Genomic DNA, 12,501 nt, shown 5'->3' with positions numbered 1-12,501 from the left:
ACTGTCAAGAAGGGAATTATTTTTAGCACACATCTAGTAACTAGATTTTTCTTTCCACATTAGATTACTATAAAACCTAAATCTCTTCATTAGTGCTGACAGCTAAATGGCTGAGTGCCTTGTGAAAAAGGCTAATTTTGCATTAGACCTATTACCTCTAGAAGATTTTGCCCTTCGATTGGCTATCCAGCCTCTCAGCTTGTTAGGAAAGTTATTTAAAGCAGAAGAAGACTCAGAATAGTTTTTCCAATCCATTCCTAATGGAAAAAGCCATCTTTCAGCCGTTGGGTCTTAAATTCAGTCTCGTAAGCATGGGATAGAAGTTTGTCAAACTTTTAATGGTATTTAGGACTCTAGGAATTTTAACATCTCTAAGTGTCTCCCGTAGACAATTTAGGGCTGCTAATGAAGACTTGCTGCATGATTTCAGCTTGAAGCCTTTTCAGGCTGTTTCAAACAAGTGGCTTGTGACTGAATGATGATTATTTGTTTTAATTCTCCATCTTACATTTGTAGGCATAATGACAAGGCTCTAAATTCAGAGATTAAACTTGGACATGAGAAATTTTAAAGTTAAAAAATACAAATTCTTTTGGTAAGTTCTATTAATAGTAAAGTGCTTATTTCTGTTTTTTTTTTTTTAGTGTAATATTTATCTTAAAATATTTAACTTTTAAGCAAACTTATGATTTCAATTTAAGATTAATAACACATTTATGTTGACTTCTCAACTATCACTCTTAAAGTGACTTCTTTGATGATTGGAAAGAAAAACTTAAATGCTATCATATGCATTTACCTTGCCAGAGTGCCATTCTATCCATTTCATAGATAACATAAGTTTTTAAAAATTTCATATCTATTGTAACTTATTTAGTCCTCATAATCACCCCATAAGGCAGGTACCATTATTATCCCAATTTAGAAAAGGACTCTCCGAGAAGCAAAAAATGCCCAAGATAACAAAAACCTAAGAAATGAAGCCCTGACTTAAACCAACCCTGTTTTGTAAAGCCCATGGTTGATGGTACCTTGCTTGGGTCAGCTCATTACTTACAATAATACTGTGAGAAGGTTTAATATCAAGCCAATATTTGAAAATAAGTAACAAGATGCAAAGGTTAGATTAAGCAAGTGAGGATAGAAGACATTAAAATATCTGTTGATAAACAATAAAGCCTTGACAAAGTTCCTCTTTACAAAGTGTTCAGATATTTCTGAAGAGGGACTAATAACAGACTTTTTATTTGCTTGAACTATAAATCAAATTGCAATAGGAAATAACAGCCCACTTGACAGGACTGAGATGACAAAGCAAACTACCAATGATAGGTCCAGGAGGAAGATCACACAGAGAATTAGTGGTATTATAAAGGCCCAAGTTCATGATAGGCTTTAACTTCTTTTAGTTACCAAATATTTGGTAATTTAACCTACTATTCAGTATTCTCATAATATTCTCTGGAGTTTTGTATTCCACTTGTGAGGCAGTGATACTGTGAGGTTTGAAGGGAAACCCAACCATATCCCTACATTACTGATGGAGCATTGGCTTATAATGGGAAGCTGTCATGCAAACACTAGTTCTAGAGAAGGCTCATGCAATTCCTGTTTAAAATGTATACACTATTCACAGAAAATATGGCCTGTCTCCCAATTTATAACATGAAGCACCTTCCATATTCCATGGCTCTTTCATGTAATTTAAAGGATAACCTAAGAAAAGAAATGGAAACCCATCTAATCCTTGTCAGAAGCAAATTTACCATTAGTACGTGTAGCAGTCCCCACTACAATTAGAGTGATTTGATGTTTATTCCTTAAAGCACATGATCAGCACAAATAAAAGTGCTAAACTTTGTCTTTATCCTCAAAAAAGGAGTAACTTGCTATAGAAATGACTCCTATAAATTACATAATGGGAGCCTTGCTCAAATTTCGTAAGTCTTGAAAATACCAAGTATTATAATGTAGACATCATAACGAGGCTTTAAAATGTCACCATTTTTGAAGGGCAGTTAAAAATGTAAATGTGCCTATCTTTTGACCAAGAAACTACTTCTAGGAATCTGTGTTGAAAAATACTCAAAGGGACCATTATATATATAAAAGTGTTTATTGCAAAATTGTGAGTGGCAAAAACAACAAAAATCTAAGTAGCCAACAAGTAAACAGTTAAGTAAAATCTGAACATATACTCAAGAAAATACCGTGGAAAATACCACGTAGTGACAAAAAAAAAAAAAAATGTGATCACAGGGAATAAAATGTTGCAAATTGGGGAAATACTGCAAGTGGGAGATGAAAAATATTATTTCTATGATGGTGCCAAAAACTGTCTGGAAAAATAAATACCACATTAACAGTAGCTAGTGTTCTCAGAGGCAGGGGAAGGGGCCAGATACAAAGAACTTTATTTTTCTAGATGGTACATTTCAGTCTCTAGATTTTTATACTGAGCATTATTACGTTGTAACTAGAGATGCAGAAAGACGACATTTTTTATGATAACCAAATTGCATGTATATCTCATGGGCAGCGTGTTAAACTTCTGAATTAAAGGATTGCAATGTGGTTAAAATTTTTGATCAAACTATATCTACAGGGAAAAATTTCAAAATAATGCTTGTAATAATAGAGTGGTAATATATGCTTTTCCTCCACTGTTCCCAGTTATTCGTAAATAATATTAATTTCATAAGAAAAACTTAAAATAGTGCTTTATAAGAGAGAACCCCTATTATTAAGAGTACTAAATACCTGGAAATAAACTGTAACAACAGAAATGAGTGAGTCAAATGGAGAAAAAATTATAAGAATTTACAAAAAACTGACTAGAAGAATATGCTAGATTTCTAAATTGACTCAACATTATGGAAACCTCACTTTTCAAGTTAATATGTAAAGTCAATATAAGTCATAATTAAAAGTCTGATAAAATTGTAATGGAACATGAAACCCTGATTTTAAGTTTACATGGAAAAATAATTCTCAAAAGTAACCAGCAATTTTTTTTTTTTTTTTTAAAGAATAATGGACAGGGAGTATTCTTCCCTTTACATGATTTGTCAGTATATACTCAAAAGTATAACATAGGAATGAACAATGAAACAGGATTACAAGTGCACAACCAGAAACAAAAGTTTAATGTAGAGTGAATGTGACTTTTCAAATTGAAAATAATTCACTAATAAAAAATTAATAGTGAACTGTTTGGCTATGTATTTTTACATTTTTTTAAAAAATTTTTAAATAATCTCTATACTCATCATGAGGCTTGAACTTATGACCCAGGATCAAGAGTCCCATGCTCCTCTGACTAAGCCAGGGAGGCTCCCCTATATGCATTGTTTTTAAAGTTAAATTCCTACCCTACAGTATAAAAATACATCCCAGGTAGATTAAAGATAAAATGTTAATTATGAAACTAAAAATTCTGACAAAATATGAAGGGAGGTATTTAGTAACTTTAGCTTAGGAAACTCTTCCCAATTTTAACAGGAAGGTTGGTGGTTTGGAATTAAAAGTAAACTGCCTATCAAAAGACATCATAAAGTTAAAAGAAAATCTCCACACCATGTTTAAAAGAAAAGGAATTACTATTCTGAGAATATGAAAAGGTTCTACGAATAATTATTTAGCAGAACTAAATAAATATAAAATATAAATAGATGCAAATGGCTAAAAACAGAGGATGTGCTAATGGCACACTAATGACCAGGGAAATATAAGTTGAAGCCATGAAATACCATTTTTGACCTCACAAATTGACCAACATGGGAAAGATTGTGGTTTGCATTCTTTGTGGAAGAGAATTTGATACTGTCAGTGTTTTTTACCATATAATTCTCTTACCTGGTAATTCAAATTCTGTACACCTAGAAGATAACCTATGGAAATACTTTTGCAAATACATAAAAATGTAAAATTGATGCAGCATCATTTGCCATAAATAAAAGATTATAAATTAATTCAAACTTTGTAAAAGCATGAGAATTTGTATCTACTCATGTGGGAAGATGTTCACCATACTGTGTGATAGGTACTACCAGTAAGTCCCTTCCATTCTCAGATAAACCCGTGTATATTAAAAAACAAAACAAAATAAAAAAAACCCGTGTATATTTTACTATTCTCATCTTCTACAAGTACATATGCAAGTAGGTTGCCCCAGGTGACCTAAATTATCAGGGCTTCAAAGCCTGGAAGTATAACTCCGGGACACATGATGATACATAGACTAAACTGTAAAGAGTATTATGTGAGCATTTTATCATTTAGAAAGCAATAGAATAAATAATTTTCTTGGTGTAGACTGATTTGAATGAAAAGGAATCAACTACCTTATTAAAATTTTGGCCACAAGGGGGCATCAGATATTCTTTTTCCCCACTTAGAAGTGGAAGGCTGTTATTTGTAGTTAATCCATGAAAACTGGCTACAGTTTTGTTTTTTAGCTTTTTTAAGCAAGTAAACACAATCTACATGTAGAATTGTCATTGGGAATGGGGAATTCTAACTATGCCATACTCATTTACACATTTCTTTATTAGAATTATTTTTCAGTTAACAAGTAATACTCCTTCAGGGAAAAAAAAAAAACCTAGAAGCACAGAGAAAGATCATTAATCACTCAAATAATCACTCCAGCAGATATAACCACTGTTATTTTAGTAGATGGGGGTGTTTAAAAGAGCTTTTACTTTATATATGCCTATCCTGTTGTATTATGAAATATATTCATTTTATGGTCACAATTTGAAAATGTTTAACATTTTGTTATGTCATTGACTTTTTTTTCTAAAACATGATTTTTAGTAGTTTCCTCTATTCATATGTATGTGACTTAACCAATCTTTATCATTAGATATTAAGCTACAGGGCAGCCCAGGTACCTCAGTGGTTTAGCACCACCTTCAGTCCAGGGCGTGATCTTGGAGATCTGAGATCGAATCCCACATGGGGCTCCCTGCATGGAGCCTGCTTCTCCCACTGCCTGTGTCTCTGCCTCTCTCTCTGTGTCTCTCATGAATAAATAAAATCTAAAAAAAAAAAAGATATTAAACTATGGATCTCTTTTGGAATTGTCTTCAGTCATATATCTAAATATACCACCTTTGTTGGAGTGGAGTTAGGTGTAGGGGAGTACTTTCAAGTTTAGAAACAAATGGACAAGTGGAAGGGTGTCTTGCTGGCTCAGTCAGTGGATCATGTGACTCTTGATCTTCAGGGTGGTGAGTTCAAGCTCCACCTTGGGCCTAGAGCTTAATTTAGGAGGGGAAAAAAAGGACAAGTTGATCATGTACCAGAACTGCCAACTTTTTGAATTCATATAGGAAATGTATAGATGGTAATTTTTTGAGTTAATAATAAGCCACGGTGATTGACAGTTTCACTAAATTCAATAGAAAAAAAAAAGTTTTTGCATCTTATAAATCATCCATCAAACACTTCCTCTAAAGAAGTGAAATAGGGGCACCTGGGTGGCTGAGTCAGTTAAGCGTCTGCCTTCGGCTTGGGTCATGATCTCAGGGTCCTGGGATAGAGCCCTGCTAAGCAGGAAGCCTGCTTCTCCCTTTGCCTCTGCCCCTCCCCCCAATTGTGCTCTCTCTCAAATAAATAACATCTTAAATTTTGCAGTAAAATTCACTGATTAACAGTGAAAGTATTTAAATTTTTTGAAATTTGTCTAAAATGACTGGAACATCAAAAATGTAAAATTCCATTTTGTCATCTAAGTGAAATCTATTTCATGTTTTCCAGTGAAAAGACCACACAGACTATATTTAAAATCTGATATTGTTAGCTAGTAAGATCCTTTGGTAACTAATTTTGAAGCTACCATGTGATGCTTGATACTATGAAATCTGGGAGAGAATACACAAGAAGTTAAAATACGGGATCTGACAGGGATTTGGCATGCGGGTTTACAGCAAAATCCCTCTTCCCTGACACAACTAGGAGGGCCAATCAAAAGTTTTAAGTGGAAAACCATTAAAAATGTATCCCTTATATATTTTAAAATACACTTTCAGTCACTAAATTTAATGTAGTTATTTTTTATAGAATATTGCACCCTGTTGCAGAGTGCCTGGGTAGCTCAGTCGCTTAAGACTCTGCCTTCAGTTCAGCCATGATCCTGGAGCCCTGGGATCAGCAGGGCACTCTGCCCTGCAGGGAGCCTGCTTCTCCCTCTCCCTCTGCTCCCTCCCTGGACCCCTGCTCAGGCTCTAAGACTCAAATAAATACTATCTTTAGAAAAAAAAATGGGTCTATTGCTAGTTTTTTCTTTTTCCCATAACCTACATACATAATATACCAACCCTAATTTAAAGTCTAGTTTCTTTGCAGCCGAATGAAAACAACATATTTTGAAGCTATGTGCCAGCAGAATCATTTCCTTGGATACATTGTTGTCACCACATCTAGTACAGCTGATACGTAGAATTTACTTAAATTATGTAATCAGCATGTAACAAGCATAAACGGGCTTGGTACCAAACAACGGGGACTCTAGTCATAACCCCCGGCGGGAGCATCATTCATCTGGGAGAAGAGTGCAGCTGTCAGTGCTCAGTGTGCCCTGGGCACCGGTGACTGCTTAGGAAGGGACAGAAAGCCGTGGTTAGGCCACGGGCGAGTCTGCTCTTTCCCACTGGCCTTCGGCCTGGTTGGTGTTGCTGGGAGCAGTGAGAGATGAGAGAGCCACACGCTCTAACTTCCCTTTCTGTGGCTCTCAGGGGGCCCAGACTGCCAAGAACTGGAGGTTCTTAGAAAAATACTAGACCAGGAGTTAGAGGAGACCTGGATTTTGTTCCTAACAATATGGCCTGGGGGGATTGAAACTTTCTGAATCTTGAATTTTTTCATAAAATGATACTGAACTAGATACTGTAGCCTATGGATATCTTGGTTGTTTTTACAAAACTTAAACTGCCATGTCAATTTTCTTAACTAAATCACAAGTCTTTGCCCATATTGCAGAAAGTTCCAATCAAACCTACATAAACATGGCATAATAGCCCGGTTGGCTACCGTACTGTGTAACCTTTACCCTGCCCTGGGGCCTAGCACACAATCGTTCAGCGGGCAGAGCAGATTATATTCCATGTGATTATTTAATTTTACTTTGTGCTCTGTTGTGTCTGAATACCTAAGAGACCCCCTCCTTGTTAGCAGATCAAAAGACTAGGGGAGGCTGAATGTCAGAGGACTGTGATTTGCCAGCAGGTTGCAAATCAGTCAGTCATTGATTTCTTCTTTATCACACTCTGAATTGCAAGGTTGGGGACACCTGAATGGCCCAGTCGGTTAAGGGACCCACTCTTGACTCCAGCTCAGGTCATGATCTCAGGGTTGTGAGACTGAGCCCCGCATCTGGCTTCCCGCTCCCCTCTACCCCCCTCATGCCTGCTCTAAAATGAATAAATGTCTTTAAAAAAAATCGCAAGGTCATTCATTCTACTGTTCCCTAGAAATGTTCTCACTGTTGACAGTTTTGGGACTACGTGAGAGGGAAATTGCCCTACTTAACAACATTAAAAGAGCACAGCGCCAGTAGCCAACGTTCAACTTGGAACACTGTGTGACAGCTGACCTAATACGTGGCCTAGACAACTCTTCTTTCCAAGTGCAAGATAACTCTTTTTTTTTCATTAGTGTAGTTTGTGCTGATTCCGTGAAACTGCTGAGCCAAAACACCAGTAACTTGAAGAAACCACACATAAATTGAGGAAAAAAACACTGTGATGGGGTATGACTGGCAATGACTTGATGTGAACCCAGCTAGAGCTGCTGCAATTACCATCATCAATAGATTACTGCGTTGATCATTTGGATGTGAATATGTTTGATCATTAGGATATGAAGACGGTCCACCTTTGAAAGTTGTCACATCTGCTTAAGGAAAGGAGGCAAGTGTTGAAAGACAGGTGACCCTCAGCTTCCCCTGAGGGTACAATTTCAAGAAGGGAGAGTCGGGTTGAACCAGGAAGATGGGGGCAGCCCCGGTGGCGCAGCGGTTTGGCGCCTCCTGCAGCCTGGGGTGTGATCCTGGAGACCCTGGATCCAGTCCCACATCGGGCTCCCTGCATGGAGCCTGCTTCTCCCTCTGCCTGTGTCTCTGCCTTTCTCTCTCTCTCTCTGAGTAAATAAATAAATCTTTAAAAAAACAAAAAAACAACAAAAAATAAAACAGGAAGATGGTTTAGGAAGGGTTAGGATTCCATGATCAGAAAAGGTTAAGACCATAAACATTGAAAGAGTAACCCAGGGCAGCCCCGGTGGCTCGGCGGTTTAGCGCCGCCTTCAGCCGGGGGCCTGATCCTGGAGACCCAGGATCGAGTCTCACATCGGGCTCCCTGCATGGAGCCTCCTTGTCCCTCTGCCAGTGTCTCTGCCTCTCTCTCTCTCTGTGTTTGTGTCTGTCATGAATTAAAAAAAAAAAAAAAAAAGTAACCTGGCCAAAATATAAAAAAAAAAATTTTAAGTTCATTTCATATCACTATAAAAAAAATTGAAAGTTCATTTCATGTCACAAAGGGCTAATTAATATTTAAAAGCTCCTTCAAATTAGAAAAATGGTAATACAAAGAAAAATGAGTAAAGCATATGAACACAGTTCTCAAAAGTCCAAAGGGGTTTTAAACACAGGAAAAGATAGTGAAGTAAATAGACAGAAATAGAATTTTAAACCATGAGATAATTTTCTTCTCAGAAATCAGGAAAGATCAAAAAGTTGGAAAGAATATAGGTGAGGGGCAGCCCGGGTGGCTCAGCAGTTTAGTGCCACCTTCGGCCCAGGGCCTGATCCTGGAGACCCAGGATTGAGTCCCACATCAGGCTCCCTGCATGGAGCCTGCTTCTCCCTCTGCCTGTGTCTCTGCCTCTCTGTGTGTCTCTATGAATAAATAAATTAAAAAAAAAAAAAAAGAATATAGGTGAGAATTTGGGGGAAGATAAACAACCTCATCCATTGCAAGCATAAGCTGCTGTAACAAAAAGGTATTTTAATAATAGCTCTCAGAATATTCTTTACTCAGCACCCCCTCTTTTAGACATTTACCTTAAAGATATAGTCATATATGTGCAAAATCATGTAGATACACATATACTGCTTGTAATTTTACTCATTATATCTAAAGGATGGTATCAATTTAAATGGTCCTCAATTGGAGACTGGTTAAGTTACAGTGTATCACAATGATGCAACACATGGTTTTGAAGACAAAGGTTTTAGGTAGGTAGATACCTAAAAGGTGAGATAGAATAATCTGAGAGGATTTGTTAAATTAAAAATTTTGTATAAGACTTTATTCAAAAAACAAAACAGGTATATGCAAGTGTAAGCATAGAATGTCATAGTGGAAGACCAGTTGTGAAAGTCTAACATCAGGCTAGACTTTGAACTTTTAAGTTAGAGGTTGTCCAGGAAAGCTTTTGAGCAAGAGAGTGAGCCTAAGTGCTTTAAGAAAATTAACCTAGAAGTGAAGAATTTTAATCAACTCTTGTCTAGATCATAGGGGATTGTAGAGCAACAATCTACAATCTATTTGCTTCCACAACCAGATGGATTTTTTTTTTTTTTACAGTCATGTAAACTCTTCATGTCTTCCTGAAGTTAAAAACCATTTTCCCAGAAAAATAGTTTCATCCTGTCAGGAAGATTCATAAGAAAAGACAAATCCATAACCATGTCACCAACTACTTTTTCACTTGACAGATAGATGGTTAACTCCACACTTGAAATAAAGATAAGTACACTCCTGGGGGAGGTGATGGGGGAGATGGACAACCATTAAGTAACTCTGTTAGCATTATTTAGGTGCTATTTTTTTAAAGATTTTATTTATTTATTCATGAGACACACAGAGAGAGGCAGAGATATAGGCAGAGGGAGAAGTAGGTTCCCTGTGGGGAGCCTGATGCAGGACTCAATCCCAGGACCCCAGGATCATGGCCTGAGCCAAAGGCAGATGCTCAACCACTGAGTCACCCACGTGCCCCTCGGTGCTGCTATTTTTATTATACCACTAAAAATTAAGCAAAGAAACTGAGCATGTGTTCCACGTCAACTCTGACGATTAGTCCAATCATCAATGCTGATGTGGTTTGAACTGTGTGCCCCCAAAACTAGGTTACAGTCCTAATCCCCACTACCTCAGAATGAATTTGGAAATAGATCTTTGTAGTTACAGTTGGTTTAAATCAGGTCATCAGGGTGGGCCCTAATCCAGTATAACCGGTGTCCTTATAAAAAAGCAAAGTTAGGACACAAACACCCATGGAGGAAAGGGGATTTAAGAGACACAGAGAAGACAGCATCTACAAACCAACAAGAAAGGCGGGGGCAGATCCTCCCCTGACAGCAACGTGAAGCGGCCAATGTCGCCAACACTTAGATCTCAGACATCTAACCTCCAGGACATAAGACAATAAATTTAAGCCACTCAGTTTGTGGCCCTTGTTATGGCAGCCCTAGCACACTAATCCGGTGATACAGAGAAATTAATTATGAATGACTAGTCATTTCAGAAAACTATTTTAAGAAAGTTGAAAACAACTGGTTTTTTGGAAATTAAAATCTTCTAAAAATGGTATTTTAGTCATCTATGTACATCTCCATAAATCCTGATACCAAGAAATATTAGCATACCACAAGTAGGCAATGATACTTAAGCATGTAAGTTTTTTGGCCTCGCTAAAGGAGTACTCAAACACTTCTAGAAGTTTGTGAAGCCTGAGAAAAAAATATAGCACCGTTAATGACTTAGCATGGAAACCAGTCACCTGCAAAGGGATTCCTGAGCAATTCCGAAGTTCCCGTGGGTAATTATGAAAACAACCCAGGAGAGAAAATGGTCCTTAACTTCACTCCAGACTACTCTGAATCTCTCAGGACGGGGTTACAAACTTACGTCTAAAATGCTTCTCTAGGTTTTTAAAGTAATTAGGTTTGTTCTTGTGTTTGCTCCTATTCAATCAAGTCACTCCATTCTGTGTTGGGGCAAGTTAACTTTAAAAAAAAAAGATTTCTTAGAGTGAGAGCGAGCGGGAAGGGCAGAGCGATGACGAACCTGCAGCAGAGCACAGCCCTGCGCACAGCCTGCCGCGGGGCTCAATCCCACAGCTGCGGGATGGGGACCGGAGCCCAACAAAACCAAGCGTCGGAGGCTTAAACGAATGAGCCGCCCAGGCGCCCCTGTGCAAGTTAACTTTTTAAGCCACGTGCACTTTCCTCTCTCCACACATACTCACTCACTCTTCTTCTCTGGACACTGTCTTATTGGAAGAGACCAGGGCAGCTGTCTTGGAGAACATATGACACACTTGCCTCAAGTGCTCAGTTTTCTGTCTAAAAATTCACTCAGCATTTACAGAGCAATATGCAAGTCAGAGTTTGGCACTGAGGATAAGGGGAGTAAGTCCACTTCAAATCCACTCCCTTGCAAAAGGGCATATTAAGCAAGTTAAACAATTGGGATGCCAAGGATTTTGTGCCCTAAAAAACCTCTACCGGCAACGTTGAGGGCCCAGATGCACCGCTAATTTGTGAGGGGCAGGGATGCAAGTCAGGAAAAATGACTCAACTAACACCTGCAGGGCAGGTAAGCAAGGCGGGGCTGTTCTCGGGCTGAAGACCCTGCATATTCACAAAGGTATGAAACCGGGGCCCCTTTGCTACTGAGCTTGGTTAGTGCACAAAGGTGCACCTGGAGATGCAGAAACCAAGCACAGAGACATGGACTGGATCTTGAAAGATCTTTTTATATCCGGTTAAGATGTTCTCATTTTTAATATGATCAGATTTACATCTGAAGATAATCAATCCACCATGACTTAGTGGATGGATGAGGCAACAAGCACTCAGCAAAGACAGTCAAGATCACGAGGCTTTCTAGTACTTTGGTGGGGTCTGGCAATGGTTTTTACCTCTCATTTCCTGCATCTTCTCCCACCTTTCTCATGCTCCATTAGAGTTAGAATTTTCAGGGATGCCTGGGTGGCTCAGCAGTTGAGCACCTGCCTTTGGCTCAGGGTATGATCCCGGGTCTAGGTTTGAGTTCCACATCAGGCTCCTTGAGGGGGGGAGCCTGCTTCTCCTCCTATGTCTCTGCCCACCCCCCATTTTCTCATGAATAAATAAATAAAATCTTAAAATTTTTTTCACAGCTCAGTAGTGAAAAAAGCAGCAAACTGATCAAGGACTTTATTCTGAAATTTACTTCTTGGTTCTTCATTAACTCTAGAAATTTTTTTCCCTGCAGTTATACCTCAGGGCAATAGTTTTTTTCTATAAATAGTTATCAAACTTAGGAAAATCATTTAAGTAACATCATATTTGATTTAAATTTCAAAATTACCAGCAAGAAAAACAGAGCTGAGTTCCTAGGACTGGTTTTATGATATTTTCACTGTTGCCTTTATTACATTTAGAAATTACATTTGATTATGCCTTAGGCTTAAAACTAGACCACTTTAAAAACAAATTACTTCATATTC

The 12,501-nt window shown here is 37.9% G+C and overlaps 1 protein-coding gene across 1 annotated transcript in view; it reads right to left on the bottom strand.

The window, feature by feature from the left end:
- Positions 1–12,501, bottom strand: part of CXADR (CXADR Ig-like cell adhesion molecule) — a 58,638-nt gene that overhangs the window by 1,070 nt on the left and 45,067 nt on the right. The window lies entirely within an intron of this gene.

This window comes from Canis lupus, chromosome 31 (assembly GCF_011100685.1).
Source record: "Canis lupus familiaris isolate Mischka breed German Shepherd chromosome 31, alternate assembly UU_Cfam_GSD_1.0, whole genome shotgun sequence".
NCBI classification, from domain to species: Eukaryota; Metazoa; Chordata; class Mammalia; order Carnivora; family Canidae; genus Canis; species Canis lupus.
Note: the sequence above shows the minus strand (reverse complement) of the source record. Positions and strands in the feature narration are given on the sequence as shown.